Raw genomic sequence first — 25,782 nt, 5'->3', positions numbered from 1 at the left:
GAGTGCAGTTTCGGAGCGCTCACTTCGTCGTCGAAGTACTAAAAGGTTTGTACACACAGTCCAAGACGAATACGACGAACTGGGATAAAACGAATCAATATTTATATCGAAGGGGCGAAACTTACCGATACTAATGTACAGGGACTCCCTCGTAACAAAACTAGACATTGGATATATGGAACTCGAGGGAAAGGGCGGATACCGGCCGCGGCGGCCGCATTTCTACGGAGGCGAAGTGCAAAAACGCCCGTGTTCCGTGCTGGTGGGGGGGGTCACGTTAAATATCTCTTGGTGGTGAAAACTAATCCGGAGTCGCGCGCACTACGGTGTGCCTCATGATTAAATCGTGGTTTTGGCACGCAACACCCCAGCATTTAACCATTCGGGGGGGGGGGGGGGGGCGGAGCAGCGCATATAAAAGAAAGAACAGAAACAAAGGACGAAAGAAGGAAAGTCCTTCTACTAGGCTAAACAGTTTTGTCTCTTCGATTTAGGTAGATTGGCAGGGGGGGTGGGGTTCCCGAAACCTCCAATACGTGGCGTTGCTGGAAGACGACGCGCCTGCGGGCCAGACACCACCACGTCCCAGATAACACCGTTGATGATTTAAAAAAAAAAGGGGGGGGGGAATAGTACGCGTCCCGGAGCAATCGGAGACCACGTAATAAAAAATACCAAGAGGGCAACAGGAGATAAAGCTCCGTAAAAGAGACAAAGTAGACCCTGAGGCGAAGCGCGACGGCAGCGTCAGAAAAAAAAAAAAAATAGTGGTAAGAACGGCGGGGCGCCCGACACGGCATTGCCCCGAGGCGTCCGTGAAAAGAAAACTGAAAAAAAAAAAAAAAAAAAAAGAAAAAAAGAACGACTTCTCGGTTGATGATCGGCGCTCCGCCGGCGCAAACGACGCCCCCAGATATGACGCCCACGCCAAGGCGGCTTCGGATAAACACACGCGCGCTTCCCCGGCGGAGACGCGCACGACACACACGCCACAACCACACGGCCAAGCCAACGTTACTAGACTAGCTTAGTCTAGTAACGTTGTGCCAAGCATTGGCTGTTTCAAAAACTTCGCACTTGCACGCGCGCGCTTGTGCTGGAATTAAAAAAGACAAAGAAAGAAAGAAAGGCTTTTTTTTTTTTTTTCTCCCATACTGTACCGAGTTCCCGCGAACTTTCAATACTGTGCAATGCGAATAACCGAGTCGTTCAGGCACTCTCATCTGCCAATATACTCTCATCTGCCAATATATAATCCATATACGGCTCCGAAATTTTGCGAGGACATCCGACCGATTCACGAGTTTGACCGTTGACTAAAAGGAACCCTAGGGCTATGCTGGGCAGGCCACAGTGAAGCGACTCCGTATTAATTTTTTTGACTCCCCCCTGGATTTCTTTGAAGCGCAGCTAAAGAAATCGTGGGTTCGACTACCACCAATGGTCGTGAGTTCCAGTCGCGCCAAAGGTCGCTGGTGGTGCCACTGAATTTGGCTGCCATAACGCCGGACAATGGATTTCTTTTTTCGACTCATGAGCCACTTAAGCCTTTCGCCTTAAGCTCGAAAGAGGTTTAACAGAGCGATGAACTGGGCTAGTTTACGTACGTTCATTGTTATTGCGCTACGTTCAGTACGCATCTATGTGGAGACAAGGTGGACAGTGAATAGATAGGAACGAAAAAAACAAGCTGACACGAAGATGACGCGATCTTGCACTTCTTCGCATCAGTTTGCATCTTCGTTCCCATGCAGTGCCCACCTTGTCCCTCCGTTAGTGTGTACTGTACGTAGCGCAATAAGATCGATCGAAGGAGAGCCCGAACACTGTGCTATGGAGCGACGGGAAACGAACGCTGAGAGACAACAACACGGCAGTTCGGACTAGAAAGGAAAACGCACGAAGCACGATATTCAAGGTGAGGTTAAAAGGAAGAAGCAGATTATACAGCGCGTCGCGTAATGCGTACAGCAGATAACCGGAGGTTTACTATGTGATAACAAAAGGAAATGACAAGGGATGTGAAACGACGCCGTCGAAGTTGGATAGAGTATGCAGTGATCAGATTAGGAAGCAGGCACAGGACAGGGTCAGGCGACGTAAGCCACGGGTAACTGAAGCCCGAAGTGGACATAACTATACTAACCACGAACTACGCATCAGGCATCCGAGTTGGCGAGAGAAGACGCACGACTCTGCAACTGGACTGGTCGACCGCGCAGAAGGGTGTTAACTATATTCCCGAGAGTACTAGTTGACGCGTGAACAAATGACAAAGAAAGAAAGAAATAGAAGAGAGGGGAAAAAAAAAAAGTCTCGCCGCAAACTCAGGCCACACACACACACACAAAAAAAAAAGAGAAATCAAGCGCCGAAATAGGGTGCGGAATTAGACCGGCGAAGCGGAACCGGCCGAAAACTCGCGCTATATAAGGGACAGGCAGTGGTGCGTAAGCCTGAGAGAGAAGAGGCCGTAAAATATTACGAGCAGGGAAGACGTAGCAAAAGGTCTAACCCCACTCGCTCTCTCTTTCCAAGTAACTCCCCAGAAATCGACGAGGCTGACAAGTAACGTGTCATCACTCCGTGCAGGGCAGGGGAGGTTACAGGGCTTGCGTCGGCCAATCAGTAACTAACAGACGACTCCCCTGTTCCAGAGCCGCCGTGCCACCAAGACCTTCAAGCCGTTAAGCTTCCAGTCAGTCGACGTCGCGTAGCTTTCCCCGTAGTGCACGGAATTTGGGAGGCGTCGGATACGCCCGAGACGCGCCTAAACAGGCGTGCCGAGGAGAGAGAGAGAAGGGATGGGGGTGAAAAAAGAAACGAATAAATAAGAACGAAAACTGGGCCAATATGAAGCAACGGTGGACACGAAGCTGACGGAGGAAGCGGCGCGCCTCGTCAGACCAAGGGTGCTTGCAGTGAAAAAAAGAACGAACCGCGCAACTTTTCCTTTCTTCCATTACAGTACGGGGGGGGGGGGGGGGCTGCCGGACGACGAGGGGCAGATTGAAGCGAGTAAGGGGAAGGGGGGGGGGGGCGGGACTTGGAGCTGAGTCACCCCTCTTTACGCACACAGTCGAGGAAGACCGATTCGCGAAGATGCGTACGCGGCTGTGAACAGGACCCACATACCCCTCGAGGCCTCTCCGGGGTCGTAAAAGCTGGAAAACTGGCGAAACGAGGCCTGAGGACGATGCGAGTCGAGGATCGGTCGATCCCGGACGAGGGCCAGCCGATGCTAACACGCCGCCGTTCTTGAACGGCACAAATGGACGGACGGGTTTTGTGTGTTGCGCAGCTAACGCGGGCCGCCGGTTAACCTCTCGAATGCGCCGACGCGACAATACTTGCTCACTGAACGACAGCAACGGCGCTGCCTCCGCACGCACGAGAAAGCATAGCCAGATTTCTTTTTTAAATTATTAAATCCTTGCGTTTTACGTGCCAAAAACTACGATTAATGATTCTGGGGCGCGGTCTTTAATCGCCCGATTAAATTCGTCCAATAACGCGGAAGGAGCACCGCTGCGACTACCGACGGGGCGAGAGAAGAAATAGCGTTGGAATAGCATCGTTAATTATCACAACACTTCATTTGCAGAAACAGCGTGTGAATACGTTGTAGCAAAGGACGCGGCCGGACAACGTCGAGCGTTGTAGGTCATTAAAATCGCGGGAATAAATGTGAATTTTCACTTATAGTACAAGCTTGGCGCCGGCAGGCGAGATCAAGATAGCCTATCGCGATCGAGAGAGAAAGAGGGAAAATAGTAATCGAAGGTCATTTCACATGATGCGTGGTCGACGCGCTCGTAGAGATCCCGCCTAACGCTAACAAGGAAAGGAGACAGCAGTATTGCAACCGTACCCACGCCTACCTCTGTAAATTCCGAGCTCCAGGAATGTAAACGTAAGCGCCCTTTAAGTACCTCGAAGTGGTTAATCCAGAGAATTAGCATATATATATATATATATATATATAAACACTTTGGGGCCGGCAATTTGAACGCACGTGTGCGGTGTCGATACGAATAATTAGCCTCGCTGCTTCATTCCTAGCCAGACGCGTCGAGTTACGCAACTTCGGCGACGAAAATCCGGACAGCCACGGGAGACACGCGAAATGCGGGGACACGACCGGATCTCGGGAGCGCGAGACCAGAGCGCGATCCGCGCGGAGAGACCGTACGAGAGCCTCGGACCCACAACGCCGTTGCCAAACTTCTCGCTACTCAAGGCGCAGCACCGTTCGGTCCCACGCCACGCCAACCCCACCGCGAACCCCCGCCTCCCCCCCCCCCTTTCCCCCGAGGGAGCACTAAATGTGCGCGGGGCAAAGCCCTAGCGATCCATCGCTGGGGGACATCCAACGACCCCTGTAAAGAAGCCACCGTCTGAGGGGAACGGACGCCTCCGACGTTAAGTTACAACAGAGTACTTCAGGAGTCACGTACAGGGCGGCCGGAGTGCAAGGGGCATCGGAACGAGCAACATGCCGAAATAGAGGGGGGGGGGGGGGGGGGGCAAGCAGTTAGGCTCTCGGCACGGAACCGTAAACGAAACGCAATCAACACGCGATGGGTCTCGTCCGATACAACGGTCCGCCACACAAAGGATCGCGTCAGCTCGTAAAGAACGGGAAACCTTATCGTTGCAACATTTTCATTCGACTGAAGCATGGAAGGCAACTCGTTTCGGCCGTGCACACTCCGTCCGAGCAACCCAATCCCATGGCTCACGCTTGGCGACGGGGCTTGCCCCGCGTAAACTATATATTGGACTCTCGCGTCGAAAAACGCGTTAGGCTTTCCTTTGTTGCCCGTGTCGGGCAATTCGTAGGAAATCTTTTTGTAAGCTTTACATAATTTTTTTAAATACCGCTCGTGGCAGATTGCATATCTATTGTCCTTGAGCTAAATTATTCGAAGCGACGGACATTTCTAGCACAAATAATCGGCACACATATTCAACTAATTAACAAAGAATATTAGCTGACTTAATTGATTTACGGCACACAATGCAATTTACGAATTGCAGCCGGTGAGCTTGCAAGACGTACCCCACTTCAACTTAATTTCCGGGACGACAACAGTGTCGAGATATTTTCCAAAGCGTGGGACGAAATGCGTGGGCGTTGCAGTTACGTTTGGGCTTCAATGCATGACAGAGCGCATTGTTAAAAAAGTAAGCGGGACAACGGCGCATATCTCCAAACTTGCGTCATACCGAAAATTCATTCGATGTGGATACGCCTTGCAATCTCACCGCATTCGTAAATGACAACATGTCCCGTAAAGTAAATAATTCGAAAGATAATTTCTGTTAGTCGAATATTTGTCTCCACTTTCCGTGCAAGTAATGTGCGCCTCTAACAATAATCTAGCTCACGGCCTAGAATTATGTTCTCCGCGACAGGTTATTTTTACAAATTGCGTAATAAAAATGGTCAGCCCGTATATGTACTGATTGTTCAAGTACGTTTCCGAAATATGCTTTACTGCCGGAACGTTTTCACTTTTCTGTAACATGACCTCACCTTCCGATACTTTGATCAACGAGCAATGTATCGTTCGTGAGCAAGCCCGCAGTGCAACATTTGGCAACGCTTCAAATTTCATCCACATAAATCAACAAACAGACGCCCGAAGGCCCAAGGCACATGGCGAGTTATATAGTCGAGCGACTTACATGCCATCAGCAAAACCGAGAATTTTAAAAAAAGAAAGGAAGAACACTCATAGTCTCACTGCACCACGGGGCGTCGAAGTTTTTGGGCGCTGCTATCGGCAAACAAACTCCGGCGTCATATAGACTCACGGGCCCAGACGCGCGCGTGGCCCAATCAATCACCGCCCCACCCCGCCCCCCCGACGTTACCCCATCTTGAACATCTCTGAACGCAATGCTTGGGCGCGAGGGTTTAACGAGACGACTTCCCAGAAACCCGAACCTCGAAGAACGCTATATACGTGACTGTATAAGCCTACGACGCGGGCTAGGGGAGGGGGGGGGGGGGCCGCAAGTCCGATACTCCTCGAGCTTTGAGTTCGGGCGGCGGCAGCGGGCGAAAGGAACGAGCGGGCTTGAATAACAAGAAACAAACGACAAAAAATGCCGATGGTTGGTGGTGGGAACCTAGGCGGCTGTGCTGTAAGCCCACTGGCACTCGCCCGCGACACAGCTCACCGCGTCTCTCCGAACATTCGCGCATAGAAATATGTAAAAAAACAACAACAAAGAAACAAACATCGGAGGCATATATGCCCTGATGCGCACAAGCACAGTTTGCCTCTTTTGTCTATTAGGCCTGCGGGGGGCGCCGAGAGGCAAAAGCGTTCCAGCGGGCTTCGGACCCGCCGTGTAGATGTTCTCAAGCAGCCGGTCGGGAGGAAATAAAGGACCCGGAACGAGCCGGTGTTGCGGAGAGAAGCCTGAAGCCAGGGGGAGCGATGATAAATAAACGAGACAGAAAGATAAATTGGATAAAAGTAAAGAAGCAAATTTGCGCCAGCACGATCGAGCCGAAATATAACGGATCACAGTGCTGTTCAAAAAAAACAAAAAATGCCACGGGCGTGGGATGGCGCACAGGTGATGGGCCCACCGCCTGCCGAGAGGCGGCGCAACCACTCAGGCGACTTGGCGAGATCGGAACAACGAAATAAAGGGGGGGGGGGATACGCCAACGAGTAAGGTGACGGGTTAGAAAATCACGCAAACTCATGAGACACTACAACTGAAACACACTAGATCAGACCCGAGCAATAGGGAAGTTTAGAACGCGGACACGCACAGAGACAGCAGAGCTTAGCACATCCTATATCGCTCTCCGCACGTGTGTTATACGAGCCTTTAAATTTCTCAATGCAAGAACAAGCCCAAGCCTCCCCATCTCGAGATTCCAGCCGTTTCAGAGGCAAAGCGCGTTCCCGACTGATTCTGAAGAGTTTCTGAAGAAACACCCGTGCGCTTAGATTTAGGTGCACGTTCAAGAACCCCAAGTGGTCCAAACTTCCGGAGTCCTCCAGTACTTCGTGCCTCGTAATCAGTAAGTGGTTTTGGCACGTAAAACCCCATAACGTAACTTTTAACATTCCCCCACGTAAACTGTTTTGTGCTGCGGTGCGGTGACCATGATCGACCACTGTATTCATTTAGTTTATTCTTTTTTTCGTGCGACGAGGGCTGCATCACAATGTTATCAAGTATCGTTCGGAGGATCATGCGGCCACTGCATCCGAAAATTCTTTATTGCTGCGGCAGATTGGGTAGCGAAATATGTCTTATCTAATCAGCTCGCGCACGCGGCCCGAATGCTATTCGCACATACATTCTCGAATGCAAGCGATCACGAGCGACTATTCCATAATGTATCGCCACACGTGTGCAAATGGCGAACGGACTCAACCCACGAGCTCGTAGTGCGACGACTGTGCTCTGCGGTGTCTTCGAGTACGGCTTCTATTTACTGGGCACAATTAGTTCGCCCAATAAGAATTTAAATGGTCGGCTCGCTCTATTCGTTGTTTTCAACGGATTTTTTTTTTTCCTTTCTTCGCCATCCCTACAACGTGTCAAACTGTTCACACGTTTTCGAGCGAGACCACACCAAACACGCCCGACGAGAGAGTTCAACCAGTCGGAAGTGAGGCTTCGGACAACTACGAGCTCCCTTCATATTCTGTCTCGCCTCGACAACTCTCACTTTCTCTCTTCTTAACTGGCAAACATGCTTCTTGCGCGAGCGCCACGCCCTGGATGTGGCGGAAGCGGACTCCCGGGGATCCGCATTTATGCAAAACCCAGTTACGAACAACCGTGTTCTCTGCCCCTTCTACCTCCCCTACTTCCTCCTACTAAAGCAACTTGCGTAACCAACTTCGCCAACCTCTCACTCACACCCCGTTCTCCGGAAACTCGCCGGCGCGCAGGAAAACGAAAAAGAAAGCGAGAAAGGGAGGGCGGGAAATACGCGTGACGCTACAGTATACCGCGCCGAAACGACGCGATTTGCCTTGCAAATCTGATCAACCGCCCTCTAACATCGCTTCGGTGCTAGGGCTGAGCGGGGATAACGCGTATATAAAGCGACCCGCTGGCGGGCGCGAACACGCCGCCTGCTGCGCGAAGTGAAACGCCGAGCAAAGGGTTCAGAGAATGCACTCTTCGAACGCGAAGCGAGAAACGAAGGAAAATAAATGTTAAGCACGTGCAAACCCCGCTTCGGCGACGATATATATATATATATATATATATATATATATATATATATATATATATATATATATATATGTAGCAACTGTGCCAAGTTGCGCGAAACGGAGGAGAGAGAGAGAGGTTTGACGGTGGGGGGCCCCCATCTTCGTTCATTCGACTCGTACAAATTTTGAGAACACGAACAGCATAAACAGCTAAGGGTTCACATTGCCCGAGTGAAGCTACTGCGCCTACTAACAACACGAAAAGTATCGAATTAAAAGGACACTAAAGAGGATCACAGAAAAAAAAGTGACTTTAAACAGAATAATGACGAAATAAAATTTATTTGTATTCTATACCGGAGAAGAGAAGGTTATATTTGCAGAAGGAATGAAGGCCAATGTTCCTTGACGTGTATGCAATGTCACTTAAATTATTATAGCTTGCGTATATGCGTAGGGAATGTTCCAAACAGTGGCCAGCCCTATTTCTGAATACACGTATAACTTTCGTTCATGCCTTCGGGGTATTTTTCCGTGGATGCTTTACCGAAAGCGCCGACTTTGGCAAAAAAGAAACGAAAAAGTCGCTGACGCTCCAGAAACGATGTCCGGTAAAAAAAAGGAAAATACATAAAACACCCGTTACTGCAGAAACAACACAGTTTACTTCCTCACCGATTCCCTTTCCCAAGTGCTCCCACATTGCGCACACGCCACAGCCGTCGTCGCGTTTACATGACCGCTATATTACAGCACGCGGCATCCATGTAGAGCTGGGGTGACGACAACCTGGCTATACCTCGACTGCGCCGACGCTATAAATCTCTTTTAAGTACAGCGCAAGACTTGCGCGCGCTTCTAATGCAACTTCTAATGCAACGTATACGCTCTGGCGACTATACGCCAGGGCACAGCAATTCACACACACACAGACACACAAAAGGAAAGACAAGAACGCACCCGACGCCGGACAGGTGAAACGAAACCCAAATGCAAGAAGTAAAAAAAAAAGAAGAAGAACACGACGAAACAGGGCCGCCACGCCTACCTCACGTGTTGAGCCCGCCTCGGAGACATGTACCGGCGCCGTACATGACTCGATGCCTGCCCCCCCCCCCACCCCTCGCCCATACTCTCGAGGGGCCATTAGCCTAATTGCCGAATCGCGCAGTTCGGCCGGGAACGAAACTTCCCATAAGGCGAGTAAGGCTGTTCACTAAACCTAGCGATGGGCTGCGACCCCACCCATTCTAAAGAAACGCGGCGTGGCAGCTCCCGTTCGCCGACTCGAAGCTCGAAACTCAACCGCGGTGCAAACAACGTCCAGCGGCACTGTGATGGATTTCACTGGGAAAGCCCCGCAGGACGAAACAAACGAGGGCGAAACGTCGACATTACTTGAATTACCTGGATTGCGGCTGATCCCCATCAAGTAGGAGAAAGCGCTGTTACAAGCTGAAGCACGGCGACGTATCTATGCTGAAAGAACACGTGAGAACGAACTCCCCACTGCTGCGCCGCGTCTATTCTTACGAGGAAGCGCGGCGCAACGATTGCTAAGGGTATAAAAAATTAACAATTTCGCGCATTCACTTAAGACGCTCCTGCTTGGGCCGCAATCCTGTGCGAACCGTTGCTATGTTGTTCCCATCATGTATAGTCTTTCCTATCATACACAGTGTTGTCAACCGCGGCTGTTTTGTCTGCTTGCCCTTGTACCACAGTCGGTACTGGACCCGCGGCACTAGCATTCTGGCTATGGGCCCAAACAATTATTGCGTATTTGTTTGGACACTGTGAGCGTAATAAAGAAAGAACAGAAAAAAAGAACAGCGAGCCCGGTATAGCATGAAGACTGACCGGACGTCTCCAGCGTCTGCGCAGGACCGCATCTGAGAAATCGTTCGCGAAAGTTGCTCGACACGAAAGGAAGGAAGGAAAGAAAAGCGAGAATTAAGAGGGACGACAGAAAAAAAGGCAGGGGACCACAATCGAAGTCGACGCCCTAATGGAGGGGGCTTGTCACACGCGTTCAGAGAGCGGGCTGTGGATGGGGGAGGGGGGGCGGGTTTAGCAAATCAAACATGAAATGCGCATTCTGCTGACTCAATCCGCGAGACGGAGCGGACGTCACCGAATTAGAGGCGCCGGCAGACGGCCTACGCGCGCACCTCCCGACGGGCGCAACGGTGATACTAGTTGCCGCCGAGTCATCTAAGCTCGGCCCGCGGCATGATGCGGCAATTCTTTCTTTTTTTCTTTTTTTTTTTTTTTTGCCGGAACTGACGATCGCGAAAGGAGGACAAGACCGCAGCGCCGGCTCGTGTCGTCTGGAAAAGGTTTTGCCGCAGCGACGCGTCATGTCTTATGCACAATAGCATCGTTCATCTTATATGCATCTCACAACATATACAAAGCATCGTTCACTTCGGCGGTTCTTCGCGCGCCTGCACGACGCGTTCGGCGAGCCGTGCTTCCCAATTGCACAATACACCGCCTCTTCCGCTCCGAAACGGCACTCGATTTCGTTGGCGCTTCGCAAACCAGTCCCACGTAACTTTAACCAAACTTTAAACATATGCAAATGCGACGCAGCTGGACCGAACCGAGGTAATGTCGTGTGCCGTCGCTTGGTGATGATTCAGACTTTGTAGCATCCCGCCTAATTAGATCATTAGCCTTAACTAATCAACTTCTGAAATGTTATAATTAGATGGAAAGTGTCAATGAGAAAATTGTAAACACTTTTGTGTAGCACGCACTGAGCAACAGAAAGCTGTCTCCGCAGCTTTTCGTGTTGCTCCACAATTTTCTCATTGACTCTTTTCCAATAATTATAATATTTGAGAAGTTAATTAAGACTAATTATCTAATTAGGTGGTATGAAAAACAATCCGAGTATCTCCAAGCGAGGGCAAAGGACATTACTCTGTTTTTCCGCAGCTACGTAGCATTTGCATATGTTTAAATATTGACGCATGATATTTGCGACACCCTGTATACGTAAAGGCAGTTATTCTCCAAAGCGCACAAAATATAACTGCGCGACCAGAACGGGAACAAGAAAAGAATGCAATGGCCTTATGGGGAATTGGGACTTCTGTAGCAAAATCGGAACGGCACCACGCAAGGCGATACACCTAAAAAAAAGTATAAAGGCGGCACAAACTGAACCTAACGGGAAGCACAGCGGCCGAAGGAAACGGACCAGGATGAGTCCGCGGCACTAAAGAGAAGACAAAGCTAAATGTTAATTAGGGGCCAAACGGTCAACCGGGGACCGGGCGTATATATAAGCAGAAACGGGGCATTATAATTCCTACATAAAGAGACCGGAGGGGGGGGGGGAGGGGGGGAAACGGTCACGAAGTGAGTCGGTCCCGCTTATTTACATTTTCATGCGTCGACAGCCTCGCGCGAAAGCCGCATCGACCCCGATACGCTGACCGTATAAAGGAGCAGACGAAAGTAACGAGACTCAAATAAATGACAGAAATAAAAACAACAACGCAGCGAAAGAACTGAACGAGACGGCGAAACAATCGCGAGCCCTAGATGAGGACGAGGGGGCCGGCCGCGCAGCCAAAGCGGTCACACACACACACGCACGCGCCACTGCGGCGCGAACCCAGAGTGCACGCCCCGGGCTAGCCAGCCGCCACCGAGGACGTCTCACTTAAGCATTAAGCCCCCCCGTGGGGGAATAATTACGAGAAGAGGTTGCACAGCGTGAGTGGCTCGGCCGTGCACTGCAGCTATTCCACCTATTTCTCTCTCCCTCCCTCTCTCTCTCCGCCCCGCCGGCAACTGCCGCAGTCTCGCCATTACGATCACGGAAAACGAGCCCATACACACACTAGATATATATATATATATATATATATAACCGGCGGTATAGGCCGATCGCGGAGTGTCCTGGATCAATCTCGACAGCCAGAAAAAAAAAAAAAAAACTGGGTAAAAAGAAAAGGGGGGACGGGACGAAACGACGCTAAATATTCTGAGCGATGAAAACTGCGACTGCGAGGCAAACGCAGTCTGCGACAGCGTTACACTGTAACAGCATACTTGAACGCGCGCGCATGCGACGGCAGCGCCAATAGCGGAGGCGCGGCTAACTAACGACGATACATTTAAGAAATTGAGACGGCACGGAATAACGACAGAAAAAGGCGGGGGGGGGGGGGAATATATTCAAGACTCGACGGCAGGCGGATGCGTGTGTGTGCGCGCGCATGCGCAGGAGGAGCACGCGCAGAGAGCGGCGTTGGACGAATGAGAAGAGGCTGAGGTTATGCCGGAAGCTGGAGGCCGAAAGCTTGCGTACATGCTGCCGAAGATATAACACGCGATCTTTAAAACTTGAAACGTAAAACAAATGCCTGGCAGCATGAGGGCTGACAACACAGGTGGCACCACGCGGCAAACAGAGGTAAGATAATTGCGGTATACGCATGCATAGTGAAAGCTCAGATAGAAAAAAAAACATCCGCATTCACTCTATTCTTTATAACACACACAGCTGCGTTGCACGATTGTTATAAATGTACCTCGAACCATTTTGAACTGCTAACCACGCCTTTACTCTAACAGAAAGCAAGCGCGCACTTTGAAAAGATTTGCGAGTTGCGGCTGAACAAAAATCTACCGGCACTTTTCTGAGCTAGACCGCGATTGGCGAAAGCCTATCTATGACTACCTCTGTTGCTGTTGTCCGAACTGTTCTGCGCGCGGACGCCGCCGTGGCCGCGAGCATGGGATGCAATCACAGCCATGCGGCTGCAAGGTTTGTCGCCGACGTGCGCGCACCCCAACGCGCATGTCCGCGCTCTCCCACGCGCCCACTCGCACAGCGCTAGTGGCAAGACGCCTCCTCTCCTTGCTCCCCTCGCCGGTGATCACCGCTTTCCTGCGTCCACCACGGACTGCGCCCGGACACTCAAGAGCCACTAAAGGCTTACGCCTTAAAAGATCAGAATTGGCGTCGTTACCAAGCGCCGCTGTTCCCGTCTTTATCTCCGCCATCACGGTATCAACGCTATCAGCATACGCCCTGGCAAAATACCCCGACGGCGCTTCCCAGCAATGGCTAATCCGTCGCTTGTCTCACCAGGGGAGCCCGGCGTCGGCCGTGCAGTGCAGGAAGCATCCACCAGGGGCGCTCCGGGCAGTTGCGACGGCGACAGCAAAAACGATGACGGCGGCACGCATCCAGGATACAAGGGCGGCGGCATCGAGCAGACAACGGGCGTGCGGGCGGCAGCGTACACGGGCGCGCCCTGGTGGTAGCCGCCGGCGTAGCACTGTTCCGGAAGCAGCGCGGGGGGAGCAGCGCCGAAGAGGCCCTTCATCTTGCGCGACTTGGCCTTGTCCAGCTGCGCCATCTTGGACTGGTGGAGACGCTTGCGTCCCATCGCGACCAGACGAAGCTACAGCGCAAGATCAGGTTCGTAGTCACGTGAGGGCTAGAGAACCACGCCACGGATGCGGCGTCGACGGCGAGTTTCGATCGGGCGACCAGAAGGACAGCAGGACACAGACCGCAGTTCCGCGCAGCCTCACCATCCAACAGTCAGACAGTTACATGAGCGGCACTACAACACTGGCGAGGACACTGCTTTCACAAGGACGGCGCCTTTCTTTCGTAGCGAGGATAACGCAGAAGGCGGTCACCGATCCCTTGTACTGATCGTGCAAGTGGCGTTTTAACTGTGCACACAACTACTAAGTACGACTAGAGCGACGCAAAGGGTCTCGCACGCAATCTGCCATGCGTGTAGCTTCCGGCGAGCACTCTTAGCAGCACCGATTTTTCGATGAACAGCAGGCACGCCGAACCTTGGTGAAACGACTGCGGAGGACACGTTCACAATCAGCGAAGCGACCGTCCGTCCGTACCAGACGATCGCACACAGACGAGTGAATTGGGAGACCGCTGCAGTTCTCGGAACCGGCAATCCGCGAAGTGCAGTCTTCCACGAAACGTCGGCTCGACTAACAATTGCAACGGAATCGCGACCAGACACACACGTGAAACACAGACGAAGGCACGCAGACCGAGACAAGCTGAAACCCACACTACGCGGCTCCGCGCACTGCTGCAATGTCGCGCGATCGCGGTCATGACGCAGCAGAACGGGGGCGCGATGAAAGCTGATATCGTCCGCAAAGAAAGCGCCGCGTCACGCCAGTGCGAGCGAGCGCGAACGCAAGGGCCATCCCACTGCACTGCGCCTGGAAAGGTAGTTAGCGCGACGTTGAAAACCGCAGTTACAGAGAAATCAAATATCGAAGCTGCCAACGATACGCCACACTATCGGAAACACGTTCCTGTGCACAGAATTAAAACCAGACATGAAGCTCCCTCACGAATTATGGTGCGGGGGAGGGGTTATGTAATAGCGTTTTTCTGTTTCAATGGTGGTTTCAACGGTGTTTCGGGATTGTCTTCTAAGCAGAGCATATGGACACTGTACGCAGGGGCACAGCAGCGGGGCGTCTGACGTCATAATTATTTCCTAACGTTGGCGCCGCGTGTCTGATCCAGACGATAACAGCGGCACAACGTCGCGCGAGCCAGCGACGATGGACCAGACAAGGAAAATATAACAAATCCTCACAAAACGCCGCAGTAAAAGCTCGAGACACGAAGTCCCTCCGGTTCTTCACTATGCACTGAGCCGCAGCGCATTGCACAATTCAGTTCAAACGCTACTGCGACTACATGAGCCCTTGCAAGGAAATTTCATAATGTTCTCGCTAGTAGGCTACATATACAGTATGGTTGTTGCTGTATACGTTCTCACGCCATTTAAGTAAAGCATAGCACAATTCAAGATGTCCAGGGATATTAGTATTTGGCATGTTTACCTACGCAAGCTCGCTATAGAAAGAAAGAAGGTCCCGAGGTCAACTAAACGAATTTACAGTTCGCTACGTTAGGGTAAGGAACAAAAAGTCGGATACAGTCAACGCTGTGCGCATGCACAAGAATGTGAAGCACGGTTACAATTAAGCGGTCAGCTTCAACTGAAGCGCAGAGCCACCCGAATAAGGATTTCGCGCACGCGTATAACCACCTACATCGCATCATGGAATGATCACGCGAATATGTCGACTGTCCTCAATGCTCGAACCCTCCCGCCCTGACCCGTAAAGATGAACGACTCGAGACAATTACATCTCTCGAGGTCTTCGAGGCACCAGCCGTGTACGTGCCCGCTCCATCTGTGTCTTAACCAACGCCAGCTGGACTAAAGGACTTTGCAGGAGAAGCGGGCGCTGCGATCGGAGCGTATACGAGTACACAGTTTCCAGCTTCATTTATATGTAGCCGTTACCGGCACAGTCCGGACAAAGAGCAGGCCGTTCATCATGGGCAACGAGGACGCGAAATATGATCGCACACCAGCGAGTCGCGATCGCGCGCAAGGAAAATGAATTACCTACATTTCATCCAGCGCCCTCCCGTAGGGTTAAAGACTGGCATACACACCAAGTTCATCAGTGCCGTCTCTGCGAGCGCCATCTGGCGTGCGTCCGCGCAAAGCAGATTAACCGTGATCTCGCCCGCGGTTAATTTCATCCCTGTCGGCCCCGGCGCCAGGGCCAGTGGTCCGGCGAGGCTTTACACGTAATGAGCCACGGCATACAGTCTCGCCCGCTTAGTGAAACAAATGTTGCAACTCCTTTAATTACCGCGCGCGGCCGTACTCGATGCGCGTTAGGCCCGAAGGCGTACGCGACAGAGCTCGTCAAGGAATTTAAACTGGTACTATAGAAAAGAGAACACAGAAAACGAAGCCATGCAGAGCTAACGATTGTTCACGAAGGCGGCTTACGATTTACGCCTATTTATAATTTACACGAATTAATGAAGAAACGGAAGGCGAACTTTCCTTTATTACCATTTCGCAGACAAAGCACGAACCTAATAACCTCACTGCAAAAACAGATTTCACAAATCTCGGCCATTGTTATGAAGAGAAAGGTTTTGAAGTATGGCAGCCAGATGCCTCCTAATTTGATATGCAAAGCAATGCCAATTATTATCATTAATATTATTATTATTATTCATTTCTTCTAGAGATCAATACCTATGGCCACGAGCCGGCGTTCCCAAAATCTCCTATATTTAAGGCAACTGGTACTTTAAGTTCTAACGCAGAGTCGCAATTTTTATTGTCTTTCTTGCGTCTGCGCTAAGTATGCAAAACCTCGGTCCGCGGTAAGACTGGTTCACTTGTATCGCAGAAGCGTAATCCACAGATCTAGCTCAACTTTACACTTCCGTGAGTGTCCTTCTGAGGAAGGAACAACAATAGTGGCTTCGCAGAGGCGATTCTTCGATACATACGAGTGGCACCGCCACAACTTACGGCGCACCCCAAGAGAGCTTCGCAAGCATAACAGCGCGATCTACAAACGCTGCAATCTCGCAACGAGCAATTCGGCGCTCCAAGGAACAGGCGGTGCTGTTCCGAGGACGCAGGCCGCGTAAATCTCGAGCAAAAAAAGAAATTGGGGGGGAGGGACAAGGCAAAAGCAAAAAAGCGATGCCCGGAGTACTTGTCCACGTGTCCGCCCGCCACAGAAACACGCGCGCAAAGCAAGCAGCGGCCCCAACCGCACCCTCATCCATCGCCCTATGAATACTGATTCCTTCCTTCCCCACCTCTCATTACGCGCACCCTGTACACAAACGAGCGGAGATATACCTTGCCGTCCGGGAGAGAGACAGAGAGAGAGAGAGAGAGAGAACCTTCGCCGCTGAATGGACTACTACGCAGGACCACACCATCGCCCCTCTCCTCCCTCTTTCTCTCCACGAGCGAGTAAGGGAAGGGGGCGGGGGTACCACGTTTCCGGCCATTGTCCATCAACATCCATAAAGCGAAGGCGGCGGCGACTTTGATGGATGGCGGAGGCAAGCGAGCGCGCTGGCACACACACACACACGCCCCCAAGCGCACATACAGGCGCGCACGGACGCGCACAGGCGCGCACAGACGCACGAAGAAGCCCGACGCGCCTCTGCGGAGTGCAGCGTGGCTATACCCGCGGCCGCCTACACTGGTAAAAAAAAAAAAGAAAATCTGGATGACACGCAGTTGCGCGCACTGGTAGTTAGCGATATAACACGGGTAACGAGGACACGGAGAGAAACAACCCACGCGAGCACGAACCGAATTAAAAGAGACCCTTTTTAGAGCCACGCCACGCGGCAATGCACCTCGCCACATATAAGGCACACATTTCAATCTGGTAAAACGATAAAACGGGGCACATGTAGAAGGAAGAAGATTACGGAAACGTCTTACACAGCTAAGTCATACGAAATAGCTTTAAGCTTCGAGTGGTAAGTTAGCGTGACATGTTATACGTTAGGCCCACTGTGTTAAGTCCAGTGTAAAGGCGCGCCTTTAACCACTGGACTTCCCTGGTAGGCTACCGCGATTGCGTCACAACATGCAGGCATCCCCGCACCACACGCTTCGCATCTAAATTCGCCTTAGTTACGTTGTTCTCCGCCGTGACGTCACGGGAACAAATAAATGGCAAATTAAGACATCGCTTACTCCCGTTTCACGCTGAATGCAAAGTGAAGCGATTTACTGTCGTCATCACTGGCATCGGCTGTTTGTACTCTATGCCTAGCCGCGAAAGTGGTTCGATTTTTCCCTAGCAGATGGCGCCACTGCAGTAGCGCTCGCGGATGCGTTGGCGATGCGGAACGCGGTATTGTCACTGCACCATTAAATTTAGGAGTTTTATGCGCCGAAACCACGATATGATTACGGGGCAGGCCTTAGTGGGTGGACTCGGGATCAATTTCCACCACCTCGACTTCCTTAACATACACATAAAACGAAGTACACGGGTTTTGTTGCATTTCGAACCCCCTTCGAAATGCGGCTCCCGCGGCAGGGATTCGATCCGCACCCTCGCGCTTAGTAGGGCAACGGCGGGTATTCCATTATTAAGAGGAAGGTGCGCAGGTGCTCCTACCTAAATATACGTAAAAGGAGAATTCGTTTCTCTCGGCAACCACTGTGCCAAACTTGGCGAGGTTTGTTGCATTTAAAATAAAAACTTCTAGCGGCTGTTGGTCTAGTGACTGTTCGTCTCGAATTTTCTTTTTGGGTCATCAATCTTATATTAAAAATGGGCAAAAATCTAAGTTTTTCGGAAAAAGACACTATCATGTTTACAACTCTGTAACTAAGCAATGAAAAATGATATCACAATTCTGTGAATTCCATCTGATCGTACATCTAAAGCTGACAAAATTGATATGTTACACATGAATCTCAAAAGAATGTAATATGGAAATGCAGCTTTCGCAGAACCCTCGTACACAACGTAACAAATTCACGTAAGATATAACACGACATATCGAATCTGTCCACTTTCCATGATCTAAAGGATGACGTTTAGAGAACCGAGATATATGTTCTTGATACAAAGCTATTCATTTGTAAACTTCGTGCTTCTATATTTTTAAAACTTTCGCTAAAACTCTCTAAAATGCAACAAATTTCATGAAAATCTGTCCACGGGTTATCTCAGAAAAACGTTTCTGCATTTTACATGTATTTGAATAGGCCGCGTCGGAGTTAGGCCCGCGCTAAGGCTTCCTCCTAATTCCGCGCTCTATAGCACGCTCTGCGATGAAGGCATGATGCAATGCCAAAACACATCTATTGAAAGGAAGCTTTAGCACGAGGCTAACTCCGATGCCGCTCATTCAAGTATATGCAAATTGCAGCAGTGCCTTTATGAGACAACCGCTGCACCGATCTGAATGAAGTTTGTTACATTCGAGACGAAGTTAAATTCCAGTTACTGTAAGAAACGTAAGTTCCATTTAGGGCATGAATGTCCTCGCAAGAACTGCGGAAAATCGGTAAGTTCAGTCTTATAAACTGCATCCGTTAGAGCATCTAAAGAGGATGATACATTTGATATATGAACTTACGGCTTACGTGTACTTGTTACAATGTTTACATTTTTTTTTTTTTTTTGCAAAGGCCATACTCACATATTTATGGTACATTATAGAGCAGTGTATAAAACATTAATTTCATCCGCTTCACATGTATTATTAGGTGCAATTACAGAAATGTTATATCGTGTTTCATTACTTAGTTATAGCGTTGTAAACGTGGCAGCTCTGATGTTAACTTTACGATTTTCAACGAGTCTTACTAAACATTGACGGCTCAAATAAAGATAGATCCGCTTCCTACAGTCACTAGATTAATATTTCTTTTTTTTCTTTTATTGCAACACATCTCCAAATTCGTTGCAATGGTTGCTGAGGAAAACTATTTCGCCGTTCCCATATATTTAAACAGGGTCCGACCGCAAAAACGCAATCTTGGCTTCACATCGTGGCGCCGCAACCTATAAGGTACGACGGAAACTTTTTCGCGCATTTGTGGGTGCTGTCCCGTGGAGTTAACAAGCTTCCAAAACCCCAAAGCCGTCTGTGCAACCATTTCGCTACTAACGAATAATTCGTTATACACCGAGGTGACGATCAGCAGCTGTAACTGATAGCGTCTTCGCTAGGCGCGCATTTCTTCGCCGCTTCTTCAGCTTGAAATAAAAAACGGTACCTTTTCGAGAAGGCCACCGTCGCCGCACGCCACTTTTCGCGCGTCGCGAGGTGAAGCCGAACTTGTCCTCCGCAACCCAGAGCCAATACCAAATTTATTCTCTCCGTCGGAGGCAAGAGTAGTGGTCGAGAGGGCCTACAAGGGGACGTTAGCTCGGCCAAAAGAGCGTTCTTGCATAGCGCTGCCCCCCCCCCCCCCTCCCGCGAAGCGCAGTCGGCAACCGCACCCGCGACCTCGAACCCGCGCAGCAATTCGGCGCCTACAGCATAGACGATGCAGCACGCGATCGCCGCGCACAACTAGCGTGCGCCGTGGAGGCCGGACGCGCCGAGAGAGCGCCGCAGCAGGGAACACCACCGTCACCGCAAAAAAGAGAAAGAAAGAAAGGAAGAAAGAAAGAAACAAGGAAAGAAAGAGAAACTGAACGTCGCATACATGTGCAGGGCAAAACAACGCGAGTGCATGAAGAGATGCGGCAGCAGCCGCAGCGGCGCGGATAAACATGCCAACGAGCCCGCGCGTGCTCGAAAAACGATTGCGTTGGAAGGACAACAGAGAGAGAGAGAGAAGGGGGGAGGGCAAGTGAGAGACGACGAGCAGTAGGGCACTGTGGAAACGAGATGGGAGAATGCGTGCTGAGGGGGGGAGGGGGGTGGAAGGGGCTCATTATAACCTTATTAACGGAGCTCCTATCCCGCCGATCGTTGCCAGCGTAGAACGCCGGGCGTCCGAGCGCCTGCTGGCAGGCCCCGTATCTCTAGAGTGTGCCCCCGCGCTGAACGGAGCAGGCAGCCGCAGTTCAGGCCTGCTAGCGGCACCTGGGCTAAAGTGCGAAGCACAAAAGATGAAAGGAAAAGAAGTAAGAAGGAAAGGCGACGGACAAAACTACTCTGACTGACAGTGTATAATGTGTAGGCACCTTTCTTTCGGCAAAATAGTCGAGGCTAAGCAAGGCAGAGCAGGTTCTAAAGATACGAAAAGGCCGTCAATTTCGACAACAGGCGCGTATGTACAGCTCAGCCTGAACACTACTGATAGCAATGGAGCAGCTACTAATCGCTCGCTTAGCGACATGTAATCGCTAAGCGTTTCGAGAACAAAGTGCCACTTCGCCAGGCCTACAGTATAGCTCTTTTTTTTTTTTACACCAAACGGAATTTTAGGGAATCCCCTGTGGCATATACGGTGCACATCAGTCGCCGGAGAAATCAAAATGCTTAATAAACTCACGCACAAGAAAATCGCCCGCTGAGGTGGAAGTTTTGCCAGCCAGGTGCGAGAGCGGCGTCGACTTTTCCTGGAAAGCCACCGCAACCCTCTAGCCACACGGCGTCACTAAGTCTACTGTGGGCGGAGGACAATGCCGCGTCCTCGACTCTCCGTCGCAGGAGCCGAGATGAGTTCGACGAACCAGGCTTTGTGACGGAACACGCCACCGCCGATCCGGTCTGCTGTGAACACGGGAGTCCCCGAGGGAACGTAGTTGGAGGCCCCTACCCACGCACCGTTCCTGACGTAAGCCCCGACTTCTGCGAAGACCGTCTGCCGTCGGTGGGGACCATGAACCTGTGCGGAAGTGTGTGCGTGTGTGCAAGCCCTCTCGCAAAGAGGCGCCTCGTCTACTGGTCGAACGTTTCCCTCACCTAGGGATCGAAGGAGGACCGAGTGTTTATAAACCGCTGTTGTGCGGCTGCTCAGTGTACTTTCTCTCGCAGTCATGCTAGACTGACGAACTGCAACGTCCTTATGTAGATACTGTAAATAAACCCATATTCCTCGTTCTCGATGCTAAGCAGTCCTTCCCTTCAACAACGTCCTCAGCCTGGATAAGTTGGACGACGGCATGGGCCAGCTACTATCTAATTCATGCCCGACTCCAATCTTGACAACGGGTTACGAGCGGTGGGATTGACCTCCCAGTCCTTACAGCCTTTATAAGCCGCGGAGCCAGTGGGGTCAGCGAGCGCCGGACGAAAGTTACAGCACCAATAAAGACCTGCCGGCAGGCTAGTTGCTTTGAGAAGACCATGCAGTACGTACGTTTATACAGCGAGGAGAACGGACTAACCAGAACACGCGACAGAGCTTGGCCCCGTCGCGTTCCTTTCGTACTTATGCATTCGGCTGTCCATGCGCGCCTACCACGCAAAAAACCCAACGCAGCACCGAACTAACGCACGCTATTCCACTATATAGAGTCGCTGTACCGTACCAAACAACGGTACGCACAAAAGATGCCCTGAATTTACACACAACACACACGTCCAATAGAAAGAAGAAAAAAAATGATGCGCCGCTTGGGACAGCCATTACATGCGTTTATTTATTTCTCTCTCATTCTCTTTCTCTGTGCACATCCCAAGCCAGACAGCTCAGCAACCACGACATTGCATTATAGTTCGCGCACAGTATATAAAATGCTAGGGGCACACAAAACCAGCAGAGAAAACAAAAAACGCAACGATAGCTGGGTCGCAAAGTGTCCTCCCAAAGAGTTGCCGGGTCTCGCTTATCGGTTCGCTTTCTACCGCCTTTAATCCAAGTTCGGTGAATAAGGGAAAAAAAAGGAGGGGGCCGGGATGCAAGCTCGAATTCTCCGCGGGCTACATAGATTAGACCAGCGGAGAACCCCGAGAGCCCGACGCCATAAACGTGAGACCCGGAGCTACCTCAGACAAGCGGAAAGCAAAGAAATCGGGAGTTTTAAGAACTAAGAATAAGCGAGCAGTAACGTTTAGTACAAAACTTTCGGGAATGAAACTTACGTGAAGCGTCGATACCCTCTTTCCTATCGCTTCTTCGCCTGTTTTTGCACTTAAAGAGGGCATACCAGCTCTCGCTTGAAACTTAATATGAAGTAATAACAAAGAAACACGAAGACATTTTATTCGGGAAAGAAGTACCCAGTGTGTGGCAAGAAAAAAAGTAAATGGCAATGCGCCACGAACGACACCCGCGTCCTGCAGAAGAAAGAAAGAAGTCACCCGGGAAAGAGGAAAGCGCGTGAACTCTGAAGCTTATATAGTCTGCTCAAAGTATCGGGCCGAACATTTTATAGAGAGTTTTAGAAACAGCGTCGCCGAGCTACTTCGTGCACTCATAACGCCACTGTCACGCTGGCGTTCTCTTGTACTCATTTTGCAGTCATTCACATACCTTTTGCTCCCTTTTGTACGCCCGGCCGACAGCCCAACCCAAATTCTCGGTCGACAGCTTCCACATGAAACTATTAAGCGACTTCACAAGTGGTGCACATAAATTTAGTAGAAGCAAACCACACTAGTTTTGTTATGCATGGTGTTATCTTATTATTATTATTATTATTATTATTATTATTATTATTATTATTATTATTATTATTATTATTATTGCTAGAAGAGAACTCAACGCGAGTTCGGGCGCTGAGCAAGTGCCACGTCACTGGTAATACTCCTGAAGTGCGCTATCCCTAAAATTCTATATGCTGTTGACAACAGACTTCAAAGTGACATAGGCTATGCACGAGTGAAAAGGAAACTAAAGGAGCCGCACGAGGGAAAGGAAGGGAAAACTAAACAGCGGAGGAATGCGTCAAAGGAAGATAACGGGGAGTCCCGGCAGCTTACACGTAAAAAGAACGACGCGGAACGTGCGCGAGACGCGGCACCTCCAGCGAGAACAGCGACCAGGCGAAGAACAACACATTCCACCGCCGAGACTGCAGTCTCGAGTAAAAGCTGAACATCCAACGCGAGAAAGAATCACGCGGGGAGAAAGCAAAGCGCGAGAAGATGAAGAGCGACGGAAGAGGAATCGCCAACACACTGAGGAGATAACAGCCCGGAGAGGGCGGAACGAAGACGACGTGCAAAGCGCTTCGGGAACACCGCGCCCCACCGCGAACAAAGCGCTCGATCCCCACGGCACTGACTAGAGGCAGCCGTGCCGATAAGAAACAAAAGGGGAAAGCGAACGGGGCGTTCCTTTCGCTCAGCTTCCCCAGTAGGGAAATAAGGAGCACGGTGAATGGGGAAAATAAAAGAAAAAACGCGCGAATCACACCAGACGAGCGAACAAGGGAGGGGGGCGGAGAACGGCCACCTACATGCATGTACACACAGAAATGGAAAGCCCAGCCAACTAGCACGAGCTGCGCAGCGGCCAAGCGCTACGCTACCACTCGATCTACATCAGGAGAAAAAAAAACTAAAGGCGCGATCCGCGAGGGACGACGTCGGCGGGAATCGCCCAGAGGGATCAAAAAGAAGCTTCGGCGCGGGCGGAGCAAATATATACGCGAGCATTAAGCGAGGGCCTTCCGTCGTAAGCAAGTTACAAGCCTCGCACGCCCGCTCTTGCTTCGGGAAGAGTATATAGGGAAATAAGGAACCGCGCTCGAAGAAAAAATAAAGGGGATAAAGAGGAAGGCGAGGAAAGGGGCAAGTTGGCAGCAATCGCCACACATACACACAAGGGAGGACGCGGGGAGAACGAAAGGCAGCGTAAATAAATACGGGCGGCCAACGACACCCCAGGCACCACTGGCACCACAAGTAAAACCAGCAGAAACAGCGAGCCACCAACCGACACAACCAGCAACAGAAAAACGGTAAGGAAGCAGGGGGGGGTGGCATCGGGATGCGCCCACGAGGGAGCCGCGCGCGCCGCTCAAGGGGCGCTGGACGCCGCCAAGAGAAGCGACGACAATGGACGAAGAAAACGGGGTGAAACGGGAGAGAAGGGAGGCGAGGAGGCGCAACAAGGGTTGGCGGGGAATCCGGAGAAGCAACAAGGAGGGCGCCGCCGTCCCCGGTGGCCTTCTCCCTCTCCCAAAGCAGCCGGCGGCGCCTACTTTCCCGCGTTCCTTCCCTTATCGGCGGCAACCAGCTCCCGAGGAAAATCGGCGCGGAACAGCCAGCTCCGGGCGCCCATAACACGCTGACGCGCCGGGCGCGAGCCGAGCCCGCAGAAAGTGCGCGCAGCGGGAACAAGAAACCAAATAAGAAAGTAGCCGGGAGTTCCAGCGCTCCTCTCTTGTTTCCAGCCTGCTCCATATTTTTCGCTGTGTTTCTCTCAGTAGCGGTAGCGTCTAACCCTCGGGCTGCTGCGCTGGAGAAGGCCTCTGGAAGCAGTAGAACGCCCGCTAACCGAGCACCCCCGTTCCTTCGCCTTGTCCTCCACGTTCCTTCTTATCTTCCTCAAGGGAGATGAAACTGGCGTTGTAGGGAACCGCGCCGCTGAGGAACATCGTGTAAGTGGCGAAGAAGCCGCAGCTCCGTGCGCTTGTACGGGAACCTTTCGCGAGCCAACGTCGGGACAAGTGATGCACCGGGCAGCAACAGATATACTGAGCCTTTGCTGACGTAGCCTCTGTGGCAATCTATAAGCCGCGGGCGCATTTCCGTACGACGGAGCGTTAGTAACGACTGTAAAGGTTTGCGGCAGCGTCAGCAAGAACGGCGCGCGTCGTAGTACGTAGCACCTTGCGTAGCCTTGCGAAAACGAAACTTTGTACACTGCTGTAGAAACAGACTACAAGCATATGTAGTATGAGGAGTACAAAAGAAAGACGAGAAAACAGTGATCAACAGCGTGAACGTAAAACAGATGGAAAGGGTCAGGAAAACAGGACTGAGCGTCAGCCTCGCCCTTTCTGTATGCGTGTTGCGTAATTAATTAAACATCTTATTCTTTTATCGCAACCAATTCACGCAGCAAGAAGTTATGGCAAAGAAGTAACAGTAGTACAGCAGTAGTACTAGAGGTGGTAGCAGTAAAACACCTACACCGCAGCGCGCCCTTGAAGTGTTCAGGACATCAGCATCACCGCTGCAGGACACACGCAGTACCACACGCCGCAACTTTTCGCGACCAGCTCAGTGAGCAAAAGGAAAACTCGCGAAACAGAAGGGAAGGGCCATCCGCTACGGCCTTCAATCCATTATTAGCTGCGTATCGTACGGGCCACCCGTTCCTTC

General features: G+C 51.1%; 1 protein-coding gene across 4 annotated transcripts in view; it reads right to left on the bottom strand.

The window, feature by feature from the left end:
• Positions 1-25,782, bottom strand: part of LOC126543780 (CUGBP Elav-like family member 1-A) — a 575,682-nt gene that overhangs the window by 420,983 nt on the left and 128,917 nt on the right. The gene's annotated exons all lie outside the window — the stretch shown is intronic.

The sequence above is a fragment of the Dermacentor andersoni genome, chromosome 10, assembly GCF_023375885.2.
Source record: "Dermacentor andersoni chromosome 10, qqDerAnde1_hic_scaffold, whole genome shotgun sequence".
Taxonomy (NCBI): Eukaryota; Metazoa; Arthropoda; class Arachnida; order Ixodida; family Ixodidae; genus Dermacentor; species Dermacentor andersoni.
This window is presented reverse-complemented; position numbering and strand designations above follow the sequence as displayed.